This window comes from Halichoerus grypus, chromosome X, assembly GCF_964656455.1.
Source record: "Halichoerus grypus chromosome X, mHalGry1.hap1.1, whole genome shotgun sequence".
Taxonomy (NCBI): domain Eukaryota; kingdom Metazoa; phylum Chordata; class Mammalia; order Carnivora; family Phocidae; genus Halichoerus; species Halichoerus grypus.
This window is the reverse complement of record NC_135727.1, coordinates 46612394-46620196: the sequence shown is the minus strand read 5'-3', so window position 1 is coordinate 46620196 and position 7803 is coordinate 46612394. Positions and strand designations below refer to the sequence as shown.

General features: G+C 35.4%; 1 pseudogene; it reads right to left on the bottom strand.

Moving 5' to 3' along the window:
* Positions 1-6995: 6995 nt before the first annotated feature.
* Positions 6996-7464, bottom strand: LOC118518490 (small ribosomal subunit protein uS12 pseudogene; annotated as a pseudogene).
* Between the last annotated feature and the right edge of the window lie 339 nt (positions 7465-7803).

Here is a 7803-nt window from a genome sequence, read left to right as displayed (position 1 = left end):
TTAAAAATTACAAATAAAAATAAAAGTACTTTTTGTGCCTATCAGGATAACAAAGATGAAAAATGTAATAACAGCCAGAACTATTCAGGATGTGGCAAAACAGGTATTTTCCTACTCTATGGAAGGCATGTAAATTGCTGGATTTTTTGAGATCATATGGCACTATCTGCTATAATAAAATGTATTCATATCATTTGATTCAGAAAATCCACTTTTAGGAATTTATCCTACAAAAATCCTCTTTTAAATATACAAACATGCATGCTTAAAACTTAATTGTGGCAATACTTACAACACTGAAAAATTACAAGAGTGAAATGCTGAAAAATATTGGAAACCTAAAAATGACCAAATTTCTACCAATGGAAGAAACGATAGTTATATTTGAGCATCGTACTTTCAAACAATAAAATATTCCATAGATCTAAAGAGAAGTAAAGAAGCTTTCTTTGTACTGACAATAATATGTCCAAGATACATTAAGTGAGAAAAAAATCTTGCAACAAAGTTGTAATTGTTTTGTAAAAAATATATGTAAGTGTATATATGCACCCTCAAATTAATGAAAATATACATAAAATATTAATAATATTTTAACTGGGAAGTAGAAGAGAGTGACTTCCCCTTTTCACTTTTACATGTTTCTAAATTTTCTATAATGAAAATGTACTATTTGTATAATAAAAAGTTAAAGAATGAGAATGTATTTTCATCAGAAATTTCATCAAAATTATTAGGGTCTATTAAGGAAAGTCTAGGTTATATAATATCCAATACATTCAATATGCTGTAAATTCTTTTTTGGCTTCATGCTGTATAGATGAGAGTATAATTTCGGAGAAATTATATATGACATTTTAAAGGGGTGAGGCCACACTTCGGTGGCAGTGGAAAGTGTATCCAAAGCCATTTTCAAGAATTGACATTACTTCAGAAAATACAAGAAAAAATAAATAGGAAAGTGTAAATCCATAAAAGACCTTGAATAACCAAAGCAATCTTAGAAAGAACAAAGCTGGATGCATCATTCTCCTTGATTTCAAACTACATTACAAAGCTATAGTAATTAAAACAGCATAATATAGGCATAAAAACAGATATATTGGTCAGTGGAACAGAATAGAGGGCCCAGAAATAAACCCACATATATATGGTCAGTTAATTTATGACAAAGAGCTAAGGATATACAATAGGGAAAGAACCTTTTCTTCAATAAGTGGTGTTGGGGAAGCTGCACAGCCACATACAAAAGAATGAGACTGGACCACTTTCTTACACCATACACAAAAATTAACTCAAAATGGATTAAAGACTTGAATATAACATCTGAAATCATAAAACTCCTAGAAGAAAACATAGGCAATGAACTCCTTAACATAGGTCTTGGCAATGATTTTTTTAAAATTTGACACCAAAAGCAAAAGTAACAAAAGCAAAAATAAACAAATGGGACTACATAAAACTAAAAATCTTCTGCGCAGAAAAGGAAACCATCAACAAAATAAAAAGGCAACCTACTAAATTGGAAAAACTATTTGCAAATCATATATCTGATAAAGAGCTAATATCCAACATACAGCAAAAAGCTCATACAACTCAATAGCAAAAAACCAAACAATCCAATCAAAAAATGGACAGAATATTTGAATAGACACTTTTCTAAGGAAAACATATAGATGAACAACAGCATATGAGAAGATGCTCTACATTATTCATCATCAGAGAAATGCAAATCAAAACCACACTGAGATATCACCTTACATCTGTTAGAATGAATTTTATGAAAAAGTCTAGAAATAACAAATGTTGGCAAGGATGTGGTGAAAAGGGAACGAATTGCACACAACCAAAATGTGTACTGTTGATGAGAATGTAAATTGGTGGAGCCACTATGGGAAACGGTATGGAGGTTCCTCAAAAAATTAAAAATGGAACTACCATGTGATCTAGCAATTCCACTTCTGGGTATTCATCTGAAGAAAACAGAAATACTAACTTGAAAAGATACATGAACCTCCATGTTCACTGTAGCATTATTTATAATAGCCAAGATATGGAAACAACCTAAGTGTTCATCAACGAATGAACAGGTAAAGAAATTGTGTAATATATATACCATGGAATATTATTTAGCAATAAACAAGAATGAAGTCTTGCCATTCATGATAACATGGATTGAACTCAGGGCATTATGCTAAGTGCAATAAGTCAGACAGAGAAAGAAAACTACCATATGATCTCTTTTATACGTGGAATATATATATATATTTATATTGTATATATATGTATATATGTATGAATATATATTATATTTATATTATATATAGTTCTATCTATCTATCTATCATCTATCTATCATCTATTTTTTTTAAAAAAGCTCATACATACAGAAAACAGATCCCCAGAGGCAGGGGATAAGGGGTGGGTGAAATGGGTGAAGAGTTCATGTTTCATTTTGTTTTGTTTTTTATTTTAAATAAAGTGAATGCATTTTTTTTAATATAGAGAAAGGGTAGTCTTTTCAACCAATGCTGCTGGAACAATTAGAAGCCCATATAAAAATATGAACCTAATCACAGATATTATACCTTATACAAAATTAAAGTGTGTTATATACCTAAATGTAAAATTAAAAACTATAAAAATTCCACAAGAAAACGTAGAAGAAAATCTGTGTGACCTTGGGTTTGGTGATGACCTTTTAGATATAACACCAAAAAACACAATCCATTAAAGAAAAAAGATGATAAATTAAACTTTGTTAAAATTAAAATCTTTCATTCTGTGGAAGACAGATGAACTTATAGAAGCTCTTGGTTTCTAACACTATTATCCAAATAAAAGGAGCCAAGTCTCTTTGAAGAAAAGCCTAATTCTAGGACCGGGGTAGGTATATACAAGATAAGCCTGGAGCATATTGTAGTGCCACAAAGTAGGAAGGATCAAAAACAAAACAAAACAAAATGCCGTACGCAACTGTGGGAGTATGTCAAAAGGCACAGAAGCTAACTGAAAGAGCTTCCTATAGCCAAAGTTGGAACAATTGGAGGGGCCAAATAAGTAATATAATATTGGGTTATAACAAAGTCTAAGATAAATATCCGTAAGTCATATTAATATAAATAAGTGATTAAATAAATAGAGAAGAATAGCCAAGTTTCCTCTGAAGAAGAATTCCAAACAATTTATATAGATACTCCCTCCTCAAGGTGTGGGGAATGGGCATAATTCTCCACTCCTTAAGTGGGACCTGTGTAGAGTGACTTCCTTCCAAATAGTGCATTATAGAATGGAGGAAAAAGAGTAAGTTTATAATGAATAAATCAGACAAACACTGCATCTGCCAGGTGATCACAGTAAATATATCCACAGTGATATCATGTTGGTAGCATGAACTCTTGCTATGATGTGATGAGAATAGCATACCTTCATGGCCTGTTTCCCCAAAACTCATAACTCCAGCTTAATCATAAAAAAAAGAAATCCCAGTTTTCTACAAAATGTCTCTCCAGTACTCCTCAAAACATTTAAACTCATCAAAAACAAGGCAAGTCTGAGAAACTGTCACAGTCTAGAGAAGCCTGGAAGGAAACATATCAATTGAATGTAGTGTGGAATCCTGGATGGAATCCTGGAACAGGGAAGCATTAGGTAAAATTAGGTAAAATCTGAATAAAGTATGAATTTTAGGTAATAATAATATGTAAAAAAGGGGAAAGTATAAATCCCCTAGACTATGTAAATCAGATGCAGGAGAAATGCCAGCAGTCTCATTAAGATGTGAATGATGGGGAAATAACATGTAAGACTTTCCAGTGAGAAGCTGACTGAATAAAGAGGGTTTGAAAAATAGCCCTGATCCCACAGAGACTTACTGACCACAGACGTTGAAAGTGGAAAATGTTAAGAGAAAAGCTGGTCTGTTCTCTGGAAGAAAGGGTCAAGGATAGGGTGAGGGTCAGGGATGGCTGTTGCATACATAGCTTGGTAATCAAAAACATTCTTTTGACATTCAACATTGACATTTTGAAGCAGCCTTGACATAACAGCTGCATTAAATCAGCCTTGTCAAAATGTCCTGCTTTCCTCTGAGAGAAAGGGCCTCTGCAAGGGAAACTAGCATTAAGGATGACAATGAGCATGCCTTGAGAGACTTGGGATTGAACAGAGACCTGTAATAAGAAAACCTACCAGGTAATTAGAGTAATATTTGCCCAAATTCTGTCTCTTCTGACTAGGAAAGTACAACCATTTCCTCAACTGTTTGATGGAACTGGTCATATGCTTGTCATCAATTATTTATTTTTTAAAAGAAGTTGAAAAATAAGGACAATAATATAAATACACGGGAGCTACAGTGGAGTGTTTTCCCAAACCCCAAAATAATTTGGAAATAAGCATACAACCTGAGAGTTTAATAATCTACTGGGGCACGTGGGTGGCTCAATCGGTTAAGCATCTGACTCTTGATTTCATCTCAGGTTGTGATCTCAGGGTTGTGAGATCGAGCCCTGCATTGGTCTCCATGCTGATCATGGAGACTGCTGAGGATTCTCTCTCTCCCTCTCCCTCTGTCCCTCCCTGTCCCGCTCGAGTGCGTGCTCTCTCTCTCTCTATAGAAGAAGAAGAAAAAGAAGAAGAAGAAGATGAAGAAGAAAAAGAATCATCTACTGGCAGTGTTGATTGTTATCCAACTCTGGGACTAAAGATGGAGATAATCACTACATGTATTACTGAAGGATCTGTGTTTCAGTTCTACAACCAAAGGGAACCAGCAGTAATCCTATGGTGGCAGGGCTGAAATGCACTTGCATTTACTGAGAAAAATCCAAATCCAAACTGTGTCCAGGAGAAACAACAGGAGCAGTAATAAATGGCAGACATCAAAAATTATACAGAAAATGTAGAAAGATATTGTTGGAAGAAAACTAAGGAATGGATGGCATAAGTTTGACTCACGAGGTGGTAGAACTTTGGAAATATTTAAGAGGGAAAGGAGAGGTAAAATGACCCAAACATATGTAAGATATGTTGGATTTCTAGCCTTTAAGAAGAGGGTGTTTGCAAGGGAAGATGACCATAATGAGGCACCAGATTATACAACATCCTTGTGGATAAATGCAAGCCTGTAGTGAGAAAACCTACTAGGTAATCAAAGGAAGCCTGGTACAGAGACTGTAGGCAGAACTTCATTGCAAAGGACTATATATTCAGGTCGATTAACTTCAGTACTCATGGGGCCACTGATAAACAGATGACCAAGCAACAGATGGGATAGAGATGTATCAGCAGATACCTTCTTGGCAGAAGATTCAGAGACCAGAAGATTTTCCCTAACAATGTTCTCATACTATATAAGACTTCACATTCCAGAACTTAGGCACAGCTCCAGGAAATTAGAGGAAAGCGATCTAAGAGAACTGTGTATCCATCTGGCCCAACATGGGCAATATGATCCGACTGACAATCAATGAATACTCAAGATGAAAATAAGGTTTGCCTAAGAATAAAAGAAAGAAGGGGTAACATCTCTTTGGGAGATTACGAAAGCAAACCCTCTCCTAACTTTGAATTAAAATCAATTTCAGAAAGGCAAACAATTAAAAACTACACAATATGATGTAAATAGTGCCCAGTCAGTTTAAATGTTAAAGGTTAGGATTCCATAACTTGAGAGCAAAAATTATAGTAGTGTGATTAGGTAAATCTTGGAATAATGAAGGAACAAAAAATTATTATTATTATTATTATTTTAAAGATTTTATTTATTTGAGAGAGAGGGAGAGAGTGAGAGAGAGAGCCCAAGAGGGGGTAGGGTCAGAGGGAGAAGCAGACTCCCTGCTGAGCAGGGAGCCTGACGTGGGATTCGATCCCAGAACTCCGGGATTATGACCTGAGCCAAAGGCAGTCGCTTAACCAATGGGAGCCACCCAGGCACCCATTATTATTATTATTATTATCATCTCTTCATTTTATTCTTCTTTTGACATTCGAAATTTGAGGTTCTTTCTAACATTAACATAATATTAGCCACATTTATAGTTTAAAAGGAGGCAAGAATACTGCCAACTAGAAAGTGAATCTAAAGGTTATTTATGTTTGCATTTCACAGTAGCAACAGAAACAGGTGGCTGATCTGTAATATCACTTCTGAGTGTTGTTACTACACTGAAGAGTTATTTATAGGAGTGGTGCCAAGCATTAGGAAATGAAAATTTCTGTTTTTCCCTGTTAGCTTTTACTATGCTGAACCCTTTCCTTCACTTGTGAAGTGATAATGATTTCAGCTTCCAAGAGATAATGTAGTGATTTACAAGTACTCATGGAACCTCAGCATCAATTCACTAACCAATAGTAAGGATCCATTTATAACATGAATCAGTGAGATTATAGACACTGAACTGAGGAATAAGAGCCACATTTCTCAACTAATATTTAGGATTTGAGTATTGATTGCTTGGATATGCAGGTACATGCACTTATGGACTACACCATCGGCTAGATCAGGGTTTGTGAGTATGGCCTGTGGACCAAATTCAGCCCACCCTGTTTTTATAAATAGTTTTATTGGAACATACCCACAATACTTTAGCACTATAACAGCATAGTGGAGTAGTTGAGACAGAAATTACATAGCCCCAAAAGACCAAAATATTCACTATCTGGCCTCTTACTAAAAAGAAAGTTTGCCATTCCCCGGGCTAGATGGTCAAAGTAGATATAGACCAGCCAATATAATTCTTTCAGCAGGTCCACTCTTTGGTCAGCTTGCTAAATTCTATATTAGGTATTCTGTTCTTTTTGCCCATCCTCTATTTTTCTGGAATTGTTTATACAAGCCTGGGGACTAGTATCTTCATTCTCAATGAATTAGTCATCCTAGGGACAATAGGTTTAAGAGATTCATATAACCCTTATTTCTTTCTAAAGAATATTTTATTTATTTGTTTATTTATTTATTAATTGTTTTTTTGGCATATGAAAATTTATTATTGTCATGGTTTCACCATCAAAACTTATGATCTTGGTCTTTCCTTCTTGCCTTTGGATAAGGTCAAAAGAGAGACATTGGCTACTTTGATAACCTTAAATGAACCCAGGAATGTCACCAACAGCATGATCTTTGCAACCAAATCCAGCAACCAGAACCTCATCCTTTTCCTCAATGAAATTCAAACAACCATCGTTGGGTACAAAGGCTGTTGGTTTGTTTTGTTTTGTTTTGTTTTTTCCATTCTTGATCAGGTGGACCCTGACACAATTCCTGATGGCAGAATTTGGCTTTTTGGCTTCAACCCTTATTTTTCCCACCACAATTCCCTTTGCATGTGCAGTGCCTCCAAAAGTGTTGGCCTTCGGGGTTGTGGTCAAACGGGCTTTCTTGTATTGTTTATCATGCCACTTCTGATCTTGTCAGTAGCTATGGAGCTTCCTGGCAGTACAAAGACTAGGACACTTGCCCATCCTGCTGGTGCCACAGGCCTGAGTAAAGAGCTCTAAAGAATATTTTTAAAAGTAAGCATACAAAAATACATAGTATCAAACCTGGATGAGAAGCAATTGGATGTGGCCATTCTGTCATTGTGGCAAGCAGCATCTAATTCACAGATATGGATGACTGAGGCCTGAGAACTCTAACAGAATACAAATATCTAGGAGAGAGAGAAGCAAAACTGCCTCTTGATGAGAGTGAGAAGGGACAGGATCTTTGTGGCAGAAGCTTGAAGTGAATGATGGGGATATCCCTTAATACTCTGTAGGGGTCTGGGAGAGATGGTGCTTCAGATTATACTAGTACATTTA